General features: G+C 43.2%; 1 protein-coding gene and 1 long non-coding RNA gene across 3 annotated transcripts in view; one reads left to right on the forward strand and one right to left on the reverse strand.

Annotated features, from left to right (window-relative positions):
- Nucleotides 1-5,356: 5,356 nt before the first annotated feature.
- Nucleotides 5,357-17,672, reverse strand: LOC141130124 (uncharacterized). The gene is made up of 3 exons (XR_012242002.1): nucleotides 17,612-17,672; nucleotides 5,675-5,853; nucleotides 5,357-5,552 (listed from the first exon to the last, which is right to left on the reverse strand). It is a non-coding gene; the product is annotated as an uncharacterized lncRNA (long non-coding RNA).
- A 215-nt stretch (nucleotides 17,673-17,887) lies between these two features.
- The window catches only part of LOC141129356 (apovitellenin-1-like), an 81,564-nt gene continuing 78,209 nt past the window's right edge, over nucleotides 17,888-21,242 (forward strand). Inside the window, exon 1 of one of the 2 annotated variants that reach the window (XM_073617333.1) lies at nucleotides 17,888-17,939. The gene's annotated coding sequence lies outside the window, so the exon portion shown is untranslated. The remainder of the gene's footprint in view (nucleotides 17,940-21,242) is intronic. The other variant, XM_073617336.1, reaches the window with a different exon arrangement.

Here is a 21,242-nt window from a genome sequence, read left to right on the forward strand (position 1 = left end):
GCGTCCATTTAACTGTCAATTGTGCGGTCGTGCGACGTTGCACCCAAACAAAATTGATGACCTTTTTTTCCCACAAATAGAGCTTTCTTTTGGTGGTATTTGATCACCTCTGCGGTTTTTACTTTTTGTGCTATAAACAAAAAAAAGACAATTTTGAAAAACACACAATATTTTGTACTTTTTGCTATAATAAATATCCCCAATGTATTTTTTTAAAAAAAGCTAATTTTTTTCTCAGTTTAGGCCGATATGTATTCTTCTACATATTTTTGGTAAAAAAAAAAAAAAATCGCAATAAGCGTATATTGATTGGTTTGCGCAAAAGTTATAGGGTCTACAAAATAGGGGATAGATTTATAGCATTTTTATTATTATTATTTTTTTTTTCTTTTACTTTTTTTTTTTCAGGGGGGCGTGGCGAGGCTGCAAAGGGTAGGGCGTCAATAGACAACCTCCTGGCAAAGCAGATCCGCGATGTAGCCATCATTCGGCTATATTGCGGATCTGAAGCAGTTAATGTTAATAAGGCGGCATAAAACCCAAAAGCAAACATGTTTAATATTGCAGCTTACCAATTCTTAGATGTGATGGCTGCATTTGTTTTATTTTTTAATCTTTTCTTCCTTTATTTTCACCTGGTGATCCGGCCAGTAAGTCTGTTCTTTTTCAGACAGAATAAGCTCTCCTGGAGATGTAGCAGTTACAGGGATGAGACAAACCATATACCACTGATGTAAAACCTTTATCCGAAAAGTTAAAAAAAAACAAACAAACAAACATTGCTTTGCTGTAACTGATTATAAGTGTGAGCTGGAAATGAATGTCAATCTGTTAGTGTATTTAAATCTGCTAGTATATCAAACACCCCCCCCCCTCAGATTAACAATGCTGCTGTCCAGAGGTGCCCCCTGTGCTCCTTCCTCCAGAGTGGAGGCGCTCTAATACAGGAGGTGTATTACTGGCTGGATCACCAGGTGAAAACAGAGGGGGCAAGAAGCCTAGAAAAAGAAAATGAATGCAGCCACCACATCCAATGATTGGTAAGCTGCAATATATTATATTTTTGGTTTTGGGTTCAATACGGCTTTAAGGTGATTGGAGGGAGGGGGGGACACATGTGGGACCTGGTAAAGACACCCCACTATAACCATTTATAACTGATTGAGTTCATTAAGAAACATTGCAGGGAAAGCACAGAAAGATGAGTATTTACTTTCAGTGTCTTTCCTTTCAATAATTTTTTTTTTCTTTATTGACTTTATTGATTATAAATGATATATTTGCAATATTATTCAAAACTTGCTAGAAAATTTGACTACTCCGGGAAGAGCCAATTCTCCTGCACAGCCCCCTCCCTCCTCACATGTCATAGCCCTCTTCTCTTCTTAGAATGTCTAATCACTGCCTGTGCTGGCACAGCTCCTCCGCCCACTCCTCCAGACCGACATCCACTCATTAAGGCATTCATATTTTTGCATAACGCCTCCAAAGAACCAGTCCACAGCTTGCCACAGGGAGTAGAGAGGAGTAGAGAGGAGTAGAGTACCAGAGCAGGGTGCTGTGATGTTTTCAGGAACTTACACACGGCACCTTGCTGGCCCCTCCCACCAGCTATGATCAGCCGGCATTGCACAGAGACGCGCAGAGACCAGTGATGGACATCCCTGGACCCAAAATAAGATCGGTCATGAAAAACGGAAAGGTTTTAGTTAAAAAGTTAACCCTTTCATGCCTAAGCGATTTCTGACATTTGTTGCTTACAAGTTAAAATCCGTATTTTTTGCTAGAAAATTACTTAGAATCCCCAAACATTATATATATATATATATATTTTAGCAGAGACCCTAGAGAATAAAATGGCGATCGTTGCAATATTTTATGTCACAGGGTATTTGCGCAGCGGTCTTTCACATTTTTTGGGGGAAAAGAGACAATTTCATGAATTAAAAAAAAAAAACTAAACAGTAAAGTTAGCCCACTTTCCTTGTATAATATGAAAGATGATGTTACGCCAGTAAATAGATACCCGACATCTCATGCTTTGAAATTGCGCACACTCATGGAATGGGGACAAGCTACGGTACCTAAATATTTTCATAGGTGACGCTTTAAAAAAAATGTAACGGTTAACAGGTTAGAGTTACAGAGGACGTCTTTTGTTAGAATTATTGCTCTCACTCTGGCGATCGCAGCGATACCTCACATGTGTGACTTGAACACCTTTTACATTTGCGGGTGCGACTTACGTATGCGTTTCCTTTGTTGGGCGAGCACGCGGTGACGGGGGCGCTTTAAAAATGTTTATTTTTTTTCTTATTTATTTTATTTTTATTTTTTTACATTGTTCCTATAAAAAAAAAAAATCTGATTACTTTTATTGCTGTCACAAGGAATGTAAACATCCATTGTGACAGTAATAGGTGGTGACAGGTACTCTTTATGGAGGGATCTAAAAGCCCCCAAATCCATCCTCTGCACTTCAAAGTATTCAGATCACCAAAATTGGCGATTCTGAATACTGTCATTTTTTTTTTTTTTAAATCGGCGGCATTGGCAGCCAAGTAAACCGGAAGTGACGTTCGCTTCCGGTGATTTTTCATCGGAGACCCGATCACAGCCGAATCTGGCTTTGTTTGGGTCTCGGCCAAGCCGACAGATGCACCGGCTGGTGGCTCGGGTCTCCCGGAAGGACGAGAGGCCCGGGAAGAGCGCCGGAAGGTGGCGGGAGGGGGGGGGACATCCCCTCCGGCTCCTTTAAGATAACAGCGGAACAGCTTTTAGCCGCATTGGTTGTTATCACTAAAGAGCCGATCGTCCGCTCTACAAAACGGTACCGGGGTGCAGGGGCGGACTGACAACTCATGGGGCCCCCGGGCAATAGGAGATTATGGGGCCCCCAGGCAATAGGAGAAGATTATGGGGCCCCCGGGCAATAGGAGATAATGGGGCCCCCAGGCAATAGGAGATTATGGGGCCCCCAGGCAATAGATTATGGGGCCACACAGTATACACACACACACATACATACAGTATACACACACACAGAATACACATACACACACTGAAAAGGTACTGGAGAGGCGGGGCAGCTATAATCTTGGGATTTTTTTAGAAAAACCCAGATTTTTACATACTGTCCCTGGTTTTATTGAGGCTGGCAACCCTGATGGGGCCCCTCAGTGGCATGGGGCCCTCGGGCAGTGCCCCGAGTGCCCGAATGGTCAGTCCGCCCCTGCCGGGGTGATGAGGCATCATATGACCCCTTCAAGCCATGAAGGCAAATTTGTCAATGAAGGGAGGAAAAAAAAGAGACCTGGAAGCAAAATCTATGCCGATTCTTCTCTGTGAAATGCATACCTCTCAACTTTCTGAGATGGGAATGAGGGACACCTATTAGTAAAAGTATGTAGGCATAGGACACGCCCCCAGCCACGCCCCCTTAAAGGAGAATTGTACAAAAAATTATTGGTTAAACCCACTAAGTGCTTTTTTTATCATTACTATTAGATTGGCTTTTGGAAATTACAAATGCAGCAATTTAGAAATTGGTTGAAAGGTTTAGCGCTGGAAAACGCTTTTTTGATAGATAAAAAGTGCATTTTATATACAACTTTATAAATCAGACCAAAATGAGGGACAAATGAGGAGGAAAGAGGAACAGAGGGACATTGCTCCAAATCAGGGACAGTCCCTCAAAATCCGGGACAGTTGGGAGGTATGGAAACGTCATACATGAGGTTCAGTATATGAAATGCATTTTCTCTGACAGATGTTCTCTTCATCCACTTTCTGTAACTTTCTCGTAGTTTCGCTCATTGTTCTTTAAATAAACTCGGCTCCAAAAAAACAGAAGTCATCCCGTATTGTGAAATCCTGACAAAAAATAACATTACAACGCAAGGCTGGACCATGGCGCTCTGCCCAAGGAAGTGCCAAGAATTGCTCTAAAAGAAGAAGAAGAAAAAAAAACAATTCCAAGGATACATGTTTGTATATAAAAAGATCAGTCTGATGCAAGGCTGGGACAAGGGGTGGGCAGAAGGGACGGCTGTCCTGGGCGCTGTGGTATCATGTGAGGTGGGGGGGGCGCCTCGAGGATATGGGGGGGGGAATTCGGAGGGGGCAGGAGATAAGAATTGCTCTAGGAGGGTGTGTGTGCTAGGAATGGTGATTTGGGGGGCTTTGTATTGGGAGGGGGGGTTGGAGGAAGAGGATTTGTGCTTGGAGGGGGGATTTGGGGGGGGTTATTATGCCTAGGGTTGTCACATCAACCTTTTAAAACCAAATACACATTAATTACACAGTTTCTGTGGCTGATTAAGGTGATAATTAATGCCTTATCTGCATGAAATTAGCCTCAGAACCTGTGTAATTTATATGTGTTCAGGTTTAAAGGGATGAGGTGGCAACTCTAGTTATGCCAGAAGAGGTGATATGTTAAAGGGGGAGGGAATTTGTGCTTGGAGGGGATTTTTTTTTTGGGGGGGGGGTGGAATTACCTAGAGGTACAAGATAATGTTGGTGCAACGCTTGGAACCAAAAATCTGATTATAAAGTCAGATTTACACAGTCCTAATCAGTCCATATTAAAACATTCCCAATCCCACTTCAGAATAAAACTTGGAATATGGCGATTGAGAGGACAAGAAGTAAGGAGTGTCCAGAAAGGAGCCGTCACTATCACCCGTTCACACTGTGGACCCCCACCAAGGAAGGTCAAACAAGCCTTTTCGAAGTGATCCTGGAATGGTGTCACTGGAGCTGAATCCCCGGATTCCCCTTAATAAGATACTCCTCCGCTGCCCACAATATCCATATTGCTCTCATGGAGGTATGGAGGAATGAACGGGCATATCATGGTGTAGTATGTTCCATAAAAAATGGATTGTTTAAAAAGTGTTGCACTCACTTGATAAAAGTTTCGAACAGGCATGAATACAAAGAGAAACCGAATGTTTCTAACCATCAAAATGGCTGCCGCTTCCTGGTAGGTGATGACGTGACACATCACGACTTCTTCCCGCGTGTTTCGTCATCAATGATGTCGTCATATGGATATCGCGGGCCGCAGAGGAGTATCTTATCAAAGAGAAGCCGGGGATTCAGCTCCAGTGACACCATTCCAAGATCCCTTTGAAAAGTCTTGTTTGACCTTCCTTGGTGGGGGTATGAGGTCCAGTGAACGGGTGATGGTGACGGCTCCTTTCTGGACACTCCAAAATTGGTGGAAAAGTTTCCCCAGGGGGCTTTTAAGCAGCAAAATATTTCTGAAACAATGTTTAGTAACCATGTTTTGTAACCATGTTTAGTAAAAATATTATTTAATTCAGACATAGAATGCATTGCATAGATACAATCAATATCACATAAAATTTCCAGTAGTCGACACAAGCAACAACAAAGGACCATCTCCCATGGCAATCAATTCATTAAAAAAGTTCTAATTGTACAGTTACATTGTATCAATACTATCCATATGAATCCCCATGAATACCCCAATGCATTTCGACCCTTTTTTCCTTTTCTGGTCTTCTTCAGGGGGGTTTTAAATTCTAAAGAGATACATCAAAAAATTCCATTAGGATTTTCTACAATATACAAAACACGATAGATCATTTTGTGATATTTTGAAAGTTTTGAAAGTACATTTCCATACATATGGCGAAGTACTTACCATTTGGGAAAAGGAAAGTGGGCTTGTGTCGCATAGTTTGAATTAATAAAAACCGTTGCGTGCGGTGGTCCCACAATGTTTGCTCATTCCCTCTGTCGCCTCTGGGCGCGGCCATAGTCCGCGGGGCTTGTAAGGAGCCACACATTTGGACCCAGTGGGGAAGGTGTAGGGCGAGGCACCTGTAATTTGATATTTGTAAAAATTAGTATGTAGTCAGCGGGTGTCGGGTGAGTGTTCCGTATTGTCCTATATAGCCAGACTGTTTAATATTCAAAACAATTAATAGGGTGGTCTCGACTAATATTGTCCCTTTGCTCATATTTTAATAATTTTTTGATCTAGATTAAGATTTGTGAATATATGATAGGTTGAACTAAGTGTATAGAGTACTTGATGAAAAAAAAAAAAATCACTTTAAACAATCTCTATATTTTCATGCCTCACCTTACAAAAGGTGATGATACTGGGTGGTGGGGTAGTATGTGAAAAAAATGAAGTGATCAGCTTGTCCAATCACAGCTGATCAAATGTAAAAAAAAATGCCTGTTATCTGTCTGAGGAAAGGAAAGCCAGTAACTGGCAAACCTGTGACAGTACACATTTACACTGATAATCAGGGCACTGATTATCAGTGCAGCCCCATCAGTGCCACTCAGTGCCCCCCAGTGAAACGTATTAGTGTCCATCAGTGCTGCCTAATGCCCCGTACACACGATCGGACATTGATCGGACATTCCGACAACAAAATCCATCGTTTTTTTCCGACGGATGTTGGCTCAAACTTGTCTTGCATACACACGGTCGCACAAAGTTGTCAGAAAATCCGATCGTTCCTAACACGGTGACGTAAAACACATAAGTCGGGACTATAAACGGGGCAATAGCCAATAGCTTTCGTCTCTTAATTTATTCTGAGCGGCACTTTGTCCGTCGGATTTGTCTACACATGATCGGAATTTAAAGGATCGGATTTTGTTGTCGGAAAATTTTATATCCTGCTCTCAAACTTTGTGTGTCGGAAATTCCGATGGAAAAAGTCAAATGGAGCCCACACACGGTCGGAATTTCCGATAACAAGCTCCGATCGCACATATTCCGTTGGAAATTCTGACCGCATGTACAGGGCATATCAGTGCCGATCAGTGCAGCTTCATCAGTGCCCATCAGTGAAATGTATTAGTGTCCGTCAGTGCAGCCTCATCAGTGCCAATCAGTGAAATGTATTAGTGTCCGTCAGTGCAGTGCAGTTTTCAAAATGTTCAGTCTTTTTTTCGTTTATTTAGCAAAAAACAAAAAACCCAGTGGTGATTAAATACTGCCATAGAAAGCTCTATGTGTCTAAAAAAAAGGATAAAAGTTTAATTTGAGTACAGCATTGCATCACCGCTCAATTGTCATTCAAAGTGCGTCAGCGCAGAAAACTGAAAAATGGTCTGGGCAGGAATGGGGTGTAAGTGGCCAGTAGGCAAGTGGTTAAACACACTTTTTTCATTGTAAATGTCAGATGCGCCTGTAGGCAGGTGTAGTTCTCAATCCATCCAGCAGGTGATGCAGAGGGAGTCAATATTGTTCCTCTGCAGACTCCATAGTTGTCTCGGGGAGAGCAGCTATCTGATTGGACACTGCAATCCCTGGTGATGTTCGGCAGCTATCTTAAGTGGGGCAGTTTTAATAAATAGCAGTGCTCTGCTGGGTTTGGCATGTTTTTGGTATGGTTTTGCTTTTTTCAGTAAAGCAGGCCTTGTCGGAAATAGTTTATACCTTCCATTGGTCTCTGTGTGAATGCTGTCCCTCTATTGGGAGCCACAGCTCTTGGATCTGCCTAACCGTGACTTTACAGACAGAGTCAAAGCATCCCCCAAGAGTAAAGTGGTTATAAGCCTTCATTTTTTTTTACCGAAAATAAAAAAAAGATACTTACCGGCTCTGTGTAAAGGCTTTGCACAGAGGAGCTCCGATCCTCCTCCTCTGGTGTCCCCCACTCCTCCTTTTCTCCACGTGCCCCCATAGCAAAACCACTTCCTATCTGGGCACTTGTGTGGGCTTATTCCTAAACCGGCCTGTGTGACAGGGACGTGCAGTCAGGGGAGGCAGGTGAGGCAGTGCATTAAAAAAAAAAAAAAAAAAAAAAAACGAGCTTCGAGGGTCGTAGCTCGGCGACCTGGGGTCATAGGTACCCCAAATTTGGGGGGGTATGTAGATATGGGGCTCCTTGCACAGCAAACAAAGCAATATTTTTTACTTTCTGCTATAATAAATATCCCCCCCAAAAATATAAAAAACTAATTTCTTCCTCAGTTTAGGGTGATATATAATCTTTCTACATATTTTTGGTAAAAAAAAAAAAAATTGCAATAACCATATATTGATTGGTTTGCGCAAAGTCTACAAAATAAGGGATAGATTTATGGCATTTTTATTATTCATTTTTTTTTTTTACTAGTAATGGCGGCGATCTGTGATTGTTATTGTGACTGCGACATTTCAGCGGACAGATTGGACACTTTTTTGGGACCATTGACATTTACACAGTGATCAGAGCTAAAAATAGCCATTGATTACTGTATAAATGTCACTGGCAGGGAAGGGGTTAACACTAGGGGTGATCAAGGAGTTAAGTGTGTCAGGTCACCTGGGACCAGGTGACAGATGCACTCTGTAGGAGTCGGAAGTGCACCGCTAAGGTAGTGGACCCTAGGACTGACTGCTGCGGTTTGAACCCTGGAAGGTTCAGGAAGCAGGTCTACAGGATAAATAACATGGATCCCAGTGGGAGCTAGAGCATAGATTCCCCAGGGCGCGAAGTCTAAGAGCCAGCGGGTGTTCACCAGAGCCTCTAGTGGTGAGGATGGACTGCGCTGCAGTCTGGCTCCAGGTCGCGGCCCGCAGGGTCTCGCAGCTCACGCTCACGGTAGACTACAGGAGAAGAGGAAGGAGGCAGCAGGCTGGAACGACAGGGAAATAAGGGGTCAGGGTGACTAGCAGACAAGGATAAACATAACACGCCAAAGGTCAGGGTAACAAGCAGACAGGGAGAGTTGGGAACAGGCCAAAGTCGGTAACAGGAATCAGACGTAGGAAACACAGCAAGTACACACAGAGGCTAACACACAATGGTTGATCAGCACTGCTGGCTTGCAGTGCACAGGTTAATATAGGGTTCCCTGATAGGGCCTGGGGTGGGGCCATGCTTAGAGGAGAGGTTATAAAACCAGGCAGGTGAGAGGCAGCTGGTCTTTAGAGATGAACACATGGAGACAGGTAAGCTGACAGAGAAAACCCTATTGCATAACCATGACAAAGTGTGTGTGTCCTAGGGAGTGATTCTAACTGTGGGGGGGGGGGGGTGGGACTGCCCGAAGGAGGAGACATATCGCTGTTCATACTTAGTATGAACAACAGATGTGTCTCCTCACCCCTGACAGAACGGAGACCTGTCTGTTTACATTGACAGACCTCCATTCTGTGCCTCTCAGGAGCGATCGCTGGTGCTGGAAAACATTGCGGCTGCCGGGCACGTGCAGCAGTTCCGTCCTCGCGCCCCCTAGTGGTCTTAAAGCAGCCAACATATACCTACGACGATTTGCCCAGGCGAGCCAACCTGCCGCAGTAGGATTTACTTTTCTGGATGATTATATGAGAGAAGCCCAATTCCTCAAAAAGAAGTTTTTGGAAAAGGGATACGACCCTAAGGAAGTGGATAAGGTTCTGGAGGAAGTAGGCAGTAGAGAAAGGGAAGTCACGCTACTCCATAAGGCTAGATCTACCAATACTGAATTTTCCTCTAGATTTCCTTTCTTCCTGGCTTTCTCTAATCAATTCTCTAATCAACATTTCTCCATTAAGAAAAACATTGGGATATTTTAAGAAATTATAGAATTTTGAGCTCTGTACTCCCAGAAACACCTGTGGTTGTGTATAGAGGGGTCCCCTTGCTCAGATTAAAAAAAGCTTCCAATATTATTGAACCTCCTGTTAGACATACTGTAGCTTTTTTGAAGAATTGAAAGGTTTTTACCCCTGTAGAAAATGTGAGGCATGTAAGATTAATTCCCTTAAGAGTAGGAAATATCTGTCCTTTACTTCTAATACTACTTCCCAGTCTCATACTATTAATTCTTTATGACTCGTTCTACCAAGAACGTAATCTATTTAACCGCTTAAGCCCCGGACCATTTGGCTGGCCAAAGACCAGACCACTTTTTGTGATTTGGCACTGCGCCGCTTTAACTGACAATTGCGGGGTTTTACGATGTGGCTCCCAAACTAAATTGACGTCCTTTTTTCCCCATAAATAGAGCTTTATTTTGGTGGTATTTGATCACCTCTGCGGTTTTTATTTTTTGCGCTATAAACAAAAAAAAAGCGACAATTTTGAAAAAAAAAAACGCATTATCTTTTGCTTTTTGCTATAATAAATATCCCCCAAAAATATATAAAAAAACATTTTTTTTCCTCAGTTTAGGCCGATACGTATTCTTCTACATATTTTTGGTAGAAAAAAATCGCAATAAGCTTATATTGATTGGTTTGCGCAAAAGTTATAGCGTCTACAAAGTAGGGGAGAGTTTTATGGCATTTTTATTAATCTTTTTTTTTTTTACTAGTAATGGCGGCGATCAGCGATTTTTATCATGACTGCGACGTTATGGCCCGGACACGTCAGACAATTTTGACACATTTTTGGGACAACTGGCATTAATACATCGATCAATTAAAATTGCATTGATTACTGTAAAAATGTCACTGGCAGTGAAGGGGTTAAAACTAGGGGGCAGTGAATGGGTTAATGTGTGTCCTAGTACATGTTCTAACTGAAGGGGGGAGGAGACTGTGCAGGGAAACTAACAGATCGCTGTTCATACTCTGTATGAACAGACGATCTGTCAGTTCACTCCTCAGAGAACCGGAAACTGTGTGTTTACACACACAGCTCCCGGTTCTCCATGTGCCCCGAGCGATCGCGGGAGCCCGGCGGTGATCGAGAATGCCAGGCACTCGCATCAGGTCAGGGAGAGAGCAGGGGGTGTGTGTGTGCTCCTCCGGCCGCACGCAAGCGCCCCCTAGTGGCCGTTTATGTTACCGACGTAACATCGATTCGCGCAGCTGAACCATGTTGCCGCAGTACAACTGCGGCGGCTGGTCGGCAAGCGGTTAATCACTTGCCCTTGTGGGCTCCATTATGTGGGAAGAACAGTTTGTAAATTACAGGTCAGGTAAAAAGAATATTTAGCTAACACACGCAAAGATTTTCTTAACCACAGCCTTTCCAAACATTATGCCATGTGCCACGGAAAGGACCCTAGGGGCACTACTTTCATGGCAATAGATAAATGAATTCCAAACTGGGGGGGGGGGTTAGCCACATGAGGAGAGGCATTTCTAGGCTTGAGACATGGTGAATCTATTCCCTTAAATTGTATATACCTCATGGCCTTAATATTGAACGGGATGTTAATGCCTTTTATTAACAATAGCTAGTTCCCTTTGTTGATTAATTAGGACCTGCACGTCTACTTTGGATTTATTTGCTATTCTCCATTCATTATGACTTAGGATTATTAATGTATAATATGTTTTAATTACATTTTTATTGTACTTATTTTTCTTTTTTTTTTTTTTTCAAATATAACTTTTATTAACACCCACAACGGGCAAAGTCAGGTCAATACAACAGAAAGAAAACAATATAGCATACAGATTACAACTGCAATATAACCTTATTCATCTATATCTGGCGGTGCAGAACAATATGGTCATTATAGGGCCAGTCTCCGCCCGGCGCCGCCCCTTGTTATCTTGTATGGAGGTATATAAAGAGGGTTCAGGTAGCAAACCTGACGTCGCTCGTTTCCTTTTTCCTATTTCTAATCAATTAACAAAAACAAAACAAAACAAACAAAACAAAACAAAAACAAAAAAATAAAAAAATCATAAAAAAATAAAAATATAGCCAGGAAGGATAGCCAAGGCGTATAAAGGATAATATTCATACATGACTCTCCTGTCCAAGGAGGGCTACTCCCTCCATAGACAGGATGAACTGTTTCCAGACACTCCAAGTCATGGAGTACTCATCCTGTTGGTTTCGTTCAACTGCCAGCAAGTCCTCCATTCCACTGATGTCTATCACCTTACGAAGCCAATCGGCCGCTGTTGGCGGTGATTGTTTTTTCCAGTAAAGTGGAATGCAGGACTTTGCAGCATTAAGGAGGTGCCCCAAGATTGATTTTTGATAACATTTGGCAGGGATATTGGAAACATGCAGTAAGAAGAATGCCGGATCACCAGGTATTTTATATTCCGTAAACTTTTGAGTCACTTCCTCGTCCAGAAGTTAGTCAATTTGGGGCATGACCAGAATATATGAAGTAATGTGCCTCTGTCTCCCAGACATCTCCAGCAAAGGTCAGTAGTATGTACTTATTTTTCTATTTGATTAGTGTGAGTATTTGTATTTATTCTAGGAGTAATTTGGTTTCTGACCACAAGATGGTGCAAGAGTCCCTATTGCAGTAACATCACTCTATTCACAATGTAGTTGTAATGAATTTCAATATAACTTTTGATCTTCTATATTTTTTAGTTCATCAAGTATATCTAATATTGTTTTGTTTTTTTTAGAAATGTATTCTATTCTTGCCCGGTCTAAATTTTTCAGTCTCTGATAGTGTATCTGGGATGATCTATGCACATCCTTGTGGCAATTTCTGTTGTTTACTTCCAGTTTCTGACATCATATCCGGCCTGGAAGTGAATTCATTTACTTACGGGAGCGGCGTCATTTCCGCTTCCTGGAGATTCTTCCATTATGAGGCTTGGAACACAATTAGGGCGGGACGACCTTTGTGAGTGCCTACCCTATATATATATATATATATATATATATATATATATATATATATATATATATATATATATGCACTGCTAAAGCCTGCGACCACGCCCCTGATGACGTCTAATACGACAAAACACTGCGTAGGGTAGAGTTCTGGATGCGTGGCGTCGCTGTGCATGTGAACCCACATATGTAAATGGCATTCAAACCACACATGTGAGGTATCTCCACGAACGTTAGAGTAAGAGCGAAAATTCTAGCCCAAAACCTCCTCTGTAACTCTAAACATGTAACCTGTAAAAATGTTTAAAATACTGAAGTTTGGCGCCATTCCACGAGTGTGCATAGTATCCCCTTAATCTGCCTGTAAAGTGGGGCATCTGTACCATGTATAGAACCTACAGTACTGTGATTTTCCTTTAACCACTTCTATACCAGGCACTTTCACCCCCTTCCTGCCCAGACCAATTTTCATCTTTCAGCGCTGTCACTATTTGAATGACAATTGCGCGGTCATGCAACACTGTAAACATATGACATTTTTATTCATTTTTTTGAAACAGATAGAGCTTTCTTTTGGTTGTATTTAATCTCCACTGGTATTTTATTTTTTGCTAAACAAATGAAAAAAGACTTTGAAAAAAAAAAAAGGTTTTCTTAGTTTATGTTATAACACTTGGCAAATAAGTAATTTTTCTTCTTCGCTAGAGTGCACTGATCAGGCTGCACTGATGGGCACTGATGAGGCTACACTGATGGGCACTAATGAGGATGCACTAATGGGCACTGATGAGGCTGCACTGATGTGCACAGATGAGGTGGCACTGATGGGCACTGATTAGGCTGCACTGATGAGGCTGCACTAATGGGTACTGATGAGGCTGCACTGATGAGCACTAATGAGCCTGCACTGATGGAGACTGATGAGGCTGCACTAATGGGCACTGATGAGGCTGCACTGATGGGCACTAATGAGGATGCACTGATGGGCACTGATGAGGCTGCACTGATAGTCAGGGCACTGATAATAAGTAATAGCCTTGCTGGGCATCAGTTGCCCTTTACTCGCACAGACACAGCATGTAACTGGCAAGTCTGTTTACATGTGATTAGCTGTGATTGGACACAGCTGAGCACATGGTAAAGGGCCGCTGTGATTGACCCAGTACCGCGATCTGTGATCAGCTGTGTCCAAAGAACACAGTGGTCACCAAACGTGCATAATGCGTGCCTCAGTGGGCACGCAGGAGGTGGGTTCTGGGAGGACGTCCATAAAATGAATGATTAGATGGGGCTTACTTATTTAATTCCAGGGGTAGTGGAGGGGAGTATGGGAGGAGGTTTTGTTTTTTTGCCTGGAGTTGGACTTTAACTAAAGCCACACAACTACGAGGGATTAATGATTCTATTAACTTTGTACTCTGTTGGTAATATTTAGTAGTATTGCTAGAGTGGGATTGAGGGGTGACTTTTCTCCACTGATTTGGGGCCAATTGGGGGAAGAGGGGTGTAGGGGCCGGGGAGAAAGTGGATGAGGGGGAGGAGAAAATTAAGGATTTTTTTTTTTTACACCATTGAATGGTATTTTGAAATGTATATGTTTGCTGCTGTGATGTGGACCATTCAGCTATGTCTTTTGGTTATTTTCGGAGTTTTGGAATATTTGTTAGATGATTCTTGTATTGCTATGCTACTGTGCCCGCAATCTGTATCATTATACGATGATTATTCTGACCCCCAACATAATGTAAATTCATATATACATTTTCAAGTTGTATTTCTCTGATTTCTAGCCTACTCCTATTAATCTAAATGACCTTGAAATTTGTTAACTTACTTTGTGAAGATCCCCACACATTTACTTCCTTGAATTTTAAGAAGCTGTGTTGCTATGACTATTTTAGTGATTTTTATAGCATATATATATATATATATATATATATATATATATATATATATATATGGAATGGCATTTTAAGACCATGTATTGTTTTTATTAGCAAGGCTTCTTCTATTAATATGCTAATTTACTGTCAGGGCTGGGCTCAGCCCTTCCTTTTCAGAGCTGGCCGCTCAGCTGTCGGCTAATTGCCAGCTCCTATCTCTCCACAGTTACCCAGCTGTTGATGATATCCTGCTTGTCAGTCCTGCCTACTTAAGCCGCCCAGCCCAGAGGATCTCTGCCTTCACCTTAGTCAACATCACAGAGACGCTCTTCTGCATTCCTGTTAAAATATTTGCTTGGCTGAAATCCCTTCTGGCTCCAGATCCTGCTTGATGTTTTACTATGCTCATCTCCGGCTCCCTGATGTTTGGCTTGTCTGGCTATCCGTTCCGGCTCCTGAACTCTGGCTATGTTTTGACTACGTTTGTTCTATTTACTTTTATTATTAAACAAGTGTGATTTAACTGTACTTCTGTCTCGGTATGATTTCTGACATTTACCTGTTGGACTGGTTCATGAAGTTGGCAGAAAGAAGGGAGAGGGGAGAAGGACTTGAAACACAGCCATGTGGTGGACACAAAGGAAGGAGTAGTTCTGTGGGACTCCAAGGAGCAGTCTGGAATAGATCCTGATAAACGACTCCATCATAAAGAAAGACTAAAAATAGGAATATTATTTGAGGAAGACCCCAAATCTACAACCCACGTTAAGTAACTTTCAGTTGCATACGTTATCATTGCTAATTTGCTGGTACGGATAGAGTTTGTGCATGTGTGTATTGCATGCATATTTTGTGATACTTTGTATGCATGAATGTTTTATTCCTACAATTCTATGTGCTGCATTTTGTTTAGTAAAGCACATGAATACACTACATAGGTTTTATTGCTTCCTTGCTTTTACTGCAAAGAACCTTAAATGATGCAAAGCAACATAGACACATATTCACTATGCCCTGTGGGTAGGCACTGCTGTGTCACACATTTCACAGAGCCTGCCTTCTGATCTACGGAGGTGCTGAGAGAAGGAGTTTCAGGAGGCAGAGTCAGTACAGAAATCCCTGCTTGCAGGCAGCAAGGAACCATTGGATATGTAGTCCTTAGGAATTGAGGAGAAGCAGCAAAGCATGCAGGGAATCCAGCAAATTTTGATAAGAGACAGCCAGCGGACAGGTAGAACTCACACCATGAAAGGAGATATTTCAGGTAAGCTTATAGTGAATTGTCAAATATAACTATTGTTTGTATTGTTATTACAATGCTGATGTTATAAAATGAAAGTAACCATAGAACTCATTTTAAAATTCCTACATTTTCACATTGATTCCTGTTCTTCCACCTATTATACACCAATTTATCCCTCAAAGACCTGCTACTCCTGTGGATGCCAACTCTGAGTCTGTAGCAGTGGCGGCAGACACCCCCCCCCCCCCCCCAGCGCCACCTCAACCCCCCCCCCAGCTTACTCGCTGTCTGCTGGTCCGGCATTTACCCCATCTGGGTGGCGGGCATCAGTGTCAGGCAGCCCATAAATTTCAGCCCATTTTCAGGCTGCCCGTAAATGCCCATTACGGGCAGCAGTGCCCATAAAAAATATGGCTACGGGCCGACAATTACACTGTGCATGCGCCGTTCTGAAGCCCACCGGGCTCGTACACACTCGGCCTTTTTCGGCCAGGCGGGAGCATACGCAGTGAGTAAGTGACGTAATGGCGCCGCCTGGCGCAATTTTTGAATGGACGGCGCGTCTCGACACTGCATCAGTGGAGCAGGCAGAAGACCGAACCCCAGCCTGCCGCTGCGCCGCACTATGGCTAGACTCTGGAGGAGCTTGTTCGGAGTCAGAGATTGCCACCACAGCACCATGCCTGTGCCTGCAACATCCACCCTTGGCTGCTGGATTGGACTCTGGAGACTCCCACCACCAGACCCCTGGGCCGCATCCATAAATCCATTGCTTGGCTGGCTGTCATCTATTGTGATGCCCACAGGCAGTAGTTATCAGTGATGAGATGTTCACAATCTGTCTTGCTATCTCCTCTACCATGTCTGCATCCTCTGACCACCTCTGTACCATGTCTGCATCCTCTGACCACCTCTGTACCATGTCCACATCCTCTGACCACCTCCTGTACCATGTCCGCATCCTCTGACCACCTCTGTATCATGTCTTCAGCCTCTAACCATCTCCTGTATCAGGCCCGCAATCTCTGAATATCTCTGTACCATGTCTGCGGCCTCTAACCATCTCCTGTATCAGGTCCGCAATCTCTGACCATCTCTTGTCTTGTATTATATCTGCAGTCTTTGAGGGGGAGCCTGGAGAGTCATCAAAAGTTAGAGCGCCCTTGGGATGGGGATCACGGGAGGAGTCAGACGTGTGTGGACTGTGAAGAAGAGACTATTGGTTAAAACCAGAGGAGGTCAGTGACAGCGTCACCAGGCCAGTCTGAGGGGGGGTCGATGATTTAGAGGGGGGGGGTGAATACAATCAGTAGTGCCCCCCATATCAGAGTTCCAGGTGTTCCCCTTTACATCACAGTCTGCAGGATTCCCCCTTACAGTGCAAGGGGGAATTCTGCAAATCCTTATGTAAAGGGGAACTCTGATGTAAGCAGCGCGCATTCTTGCAGCGGGCATCCGGGCAGCGAGTATCCAGGCAGCGGCCCCTGTGTCCTCTCCGTTACGCCGTGCGTCTCCTCCTTTCAGCCAGTCGGGTCCCTGACCCACTTCCTGATTGGCCGGGAGGAGGATCAGTGTTACAATAGCGAATATTCATTTGCTATTTTAACACACCTGGGTGGGCTGTGAGCGCACTCTCTGCGCCCCAAGCCCACCCTATTTTGAAGCCTATTAGAGCCTCTGGCTCTAATCAGTGCTTCAAAAAAACACCCCCACCATAGGAATCCATGCGCTTGGCGTACAGCAAAGGGCCGAACGCATGGATGAGGGGGCAGCGCCCGTGCACCCTCATGCCCCTGGTCTGCAGTTTGTAAATTCAAATTTATATTACAGATATTTATATAGCACCAACAATGTATGCAGTGCTTTACATAAATAAATACATTGGCATTAGTCCCTACCCTCAAGGAGCTTAGAATCTAAGCTCCCCATCTCACATTCACACATACACATACTAGGGACAATTTACCTACCAGCATGTCTTTGGAGTGTGGGAGGAAACACACAGGCACAGGAAGAACATGCAAACTCCATGCCGTGCCGTGGTTTGGATTCAAACCAATAACCCCGGTGCTGCCAGGGGGAAGTGCTAACTACTGAGCCACTGTGCTGCAATAATTCTGAGAATTTCTTTGAGTTGTTTGCGATACTTCCTATAAATCCTCCTTTCTCGCCAGTTTCGTGTTGTTGTCCGATTACACAAAGTGGAGTTTGTTCTGTAAACAAAAGTTCAGCCTTTATACTCCAATAAAAGACATCAAGTACGGTATGTCAAGTATTACAGAGCCGCCCACTTAGTTGGTGAGTTGAATACCTTTCTACAGCATTTTAAATGAAATTAGATATTAAAAATAAACATGTTGGTGTATTTTGGTCTGTCTGCCTGTCTAGTCGAAGGAGAGATGAAGATTTCTACTGAAAACAGAAGAATCAACACAATGGGGCTCATCATACAAGTTGTAAGTTTTGTCCCCTGTGCTGATTTTTCTGTTTTTAGTTTATCCTAAACTTCAGCTTTACCTCCCCACTTAATATATAATATTTTTATTATGTATTTATTTTATAATGTAATTATCTTTATTTTTTTTGTACTATTTTTGCTGGTATGTTTATTATTGTTCATTTTTTTAATTATATATATATATATATATATATATATACTTTTTACACATTTTTTTTCTCCATCATTTTTATTATTTCCTGGATATTTTTTAATAAACAAATAAAAAGAAAAGTTCACAACTCTCCAGCAGGGGTCTTTCACTAGCAAACAGTCAACAAAAAAATGCAAAAGAAAATGCCGAGCCACCTGGCTATGCTTCAGCAGCACCTGTGCTAAGGGTACCAGCTTTCTGGGCTTACTCAGCTACAGTTACACCCCCCCCCCCCCCCCCCCGGGCCTCTGGTCCATAAGGAATGCAGGATAGCCGATCTCCCTTATCCATGCATCTGGTCCCTAATCTACTTGCAGGGCGCCGGACACATGGATTTTAATGTTTTTTTTTTTTTGGAAGCACATGATTAGAGCCCGAGGCTCTAACTGGCTTCAAAAAAGGGTGGGCTCAGGGCGCAGATTCTCCTCCTGACCAATCAGGAAGCAGAACTGTTAAGAACTGATTGGCTGAGAGGAGAAGCAACCGTATTGGCCGCCGAGGAAGAAGCCGCCGCGGTGGAGGAGACACTGGGGAAGCCGCCGTGAAGCTGCTGAGGAGGAGGAGACGCAGGAAGGACCCGATGCTGCCCAGGACCTAGATGGGGTAAGTGTGGGGCTGAAGGGCGGACAGACGAGCGAGTGATGGGGGGGTGGGTGATTTGACCGATTGACCGAACGGGGGGAAAAAGGTTTGTTTGCCCCCCGCCCAAAAAAAGAATGGAACACCAGCTGCCTCTTGATAGTGTTTCTCCTGGAACCCCAAGCTCCCTCACTCTCTTGAGACTTGCAAACTCCCTCCAGTACCCTGGACTCACTAGCTGCCTCAGCTTTCCCAGTTTCCACAGACTTGCGCAACTTGCCCTGACTTTTCCAGTCCTGTGGCAACTAATCCACCAACATGGGGTGGAGTCTTTGGCAGGAACTCAAGTCCCTCTTGGCTGAAACACTCATCTCTCTCCTAACAAAGCTCTGTCCCAAAATGGGAGCTCTGAGCTATATTCAGGCTTGACTTATAATGAGCATGCACACCTCTGTACTCACACAACCTGCAGGTCTCTAATAAGACCTGGACACAGGATTCGAGATTTCTTCCCACCTAAGGCTAGGTTCACATCTATGAAGGTGGCGCGTTTTTTTTTTTTTGTGGTGCGTTTTTGATGCATTTTGAGTTTTGCGGTATGGGGGGGGGTGCCTTTGGCTAATAGGAAAGTATGACAGTTCTGTTCATGGAGTACAATTTTGATGCGACTTTACACTCTCTGGTACTCAAGTAGCATCAAAGTTGCATGGAAGTAGTGCAGAGACCTTTGCGTCCAAAGTCGCATGTTAGGGTTAATGGCTAAGGTTAGGGTTAGAGTTGGCTTTATTCGTGAGGGTTAGCGGTAATCATTAGGGCTACTGGAAATTGTTAGGGTTAGCGTTCTAACCCTAACAATTACTGCTAATGCTAAACCTTAACTCTAACCCTACCCCCTTAATGCTAAACCTTAACTCTAACCCTAACATATAACCCTAACCCTAGCCCTTAACCCTAAACCTTAACCCTAAGTGCCGGTTCACACTAGACACGGCACGACCTGCACACGACTGCCGGGGCGACTTGCAAGACGACTTCTGTATAGAAGTCTATGCAAGTCGCCCCCAAAGTAGTACAGGAACCTTTCTTCTAAGTCGGAGCGACTTGCGTCGCTCCGATTAGAACGGTTCCATTGTACAGAACGGGAGGCGACTTGACAGGCGGCTAGGTCGCCTGACAAGTCGCCCCCGTGTGAACCGAGCCTAACCCTAGTATAGAGTTGCCACCTCATCCCTTTAAACCCGAACACCTTTGAATTACACAGGTTCGGAGGTCAATTTAATGCAGATAAGGCACCAATTGAGTTTAATTACCACCTTAATCAGCCACAGAACCTGTGTAATAAATATGTGTTTGGGTTTAAAGGGATGAGGTGGCAACCCTACCCTAGTATTTAACCCTAACATGCGACTGGTTTCTGAGCTACTTTGATGCGACTTTGATACCATTTTAGTGCCAGTAAAGTCGCATCACAGTTGCATCAACGTCACACTTTATGAACAGAACTGTCATACTTTCCTATTAGCAAAAAAAAAAAGAAAAAAACGCATTAAAAACACAACACTTGCATTTTTGGTGCGGGTCCATTAACCACTTCAGCCCTGGAAGATTTGGCTGCTCAATGACCAGGCCATTTTTTGCGATACGGCACTTAGTCACTTTAACTGACAATTGCGCGGTCGTGTGACATTGCACCCAAACAAATTTGACGTCCTTTTTTCCCCACAAATAGTGCTTTCTTTTGGTGGTATTTGATCACCTCTGCGGTTTTTATTTTTTACGATATAAACAAAAGAATAGCGACAATTTTGAAAAAAAACACAATATTTTTTACTTTTTGCTATAATAAATATGCCACATTTTTTTTCAAAAAAACTAATTTTTTCCTCAGTTTAGGCCGATATGTATTCTCCTACATATTTTTAGTAGAAAAAAAAAAAAAAAATGCAATAAGCGTATATTGATTGGTTTGCGCAAAAGTTATAGCGTCTACAAAATGGGGAATAGATTTATGGCATTTTTATTATTATTTTTTTTTACTAGTAATGGATGCGATCTGTGATTTTTATCGGGACTGCAATATTGCAGCAGACAAATTGTACACTTTTGACACATTTTTGGGACCATTGACAATTATACAGCAATCAGTGCTATAAAAATGCGCTGATTACTGTATAAATGTCACTGGCAGGGAAGGGGTTAACACTAGGGGGCGATCAAGGGGTTAAATGTGTGTCCTAGGTGTGTTCCAACTGTGGGGGGGGTGGGACTGTCTAGAGAAGAGAGAGATCGGAGATCGAATCTCTCTCCTCTCCCCTGAAGGAACCGGGATTTGTGTGTTTACACACACAGATCCTGGTTCTCGCTCTGTCAC

This window comes from Aquarana catesbeiana, linkage group LG02 (genome assembly GCF_042186555.1).
Source record: "Aquarana catesbeiana isolate 2022-GZ linkage group LG02, ASM4218655v1, whole genome shotgun sequence".
NCBI lineage: Eukaryota > Metazoa > Chordata > Amphibia > Anura > Ranidae > Aquarana > Aquarana catesbeiana.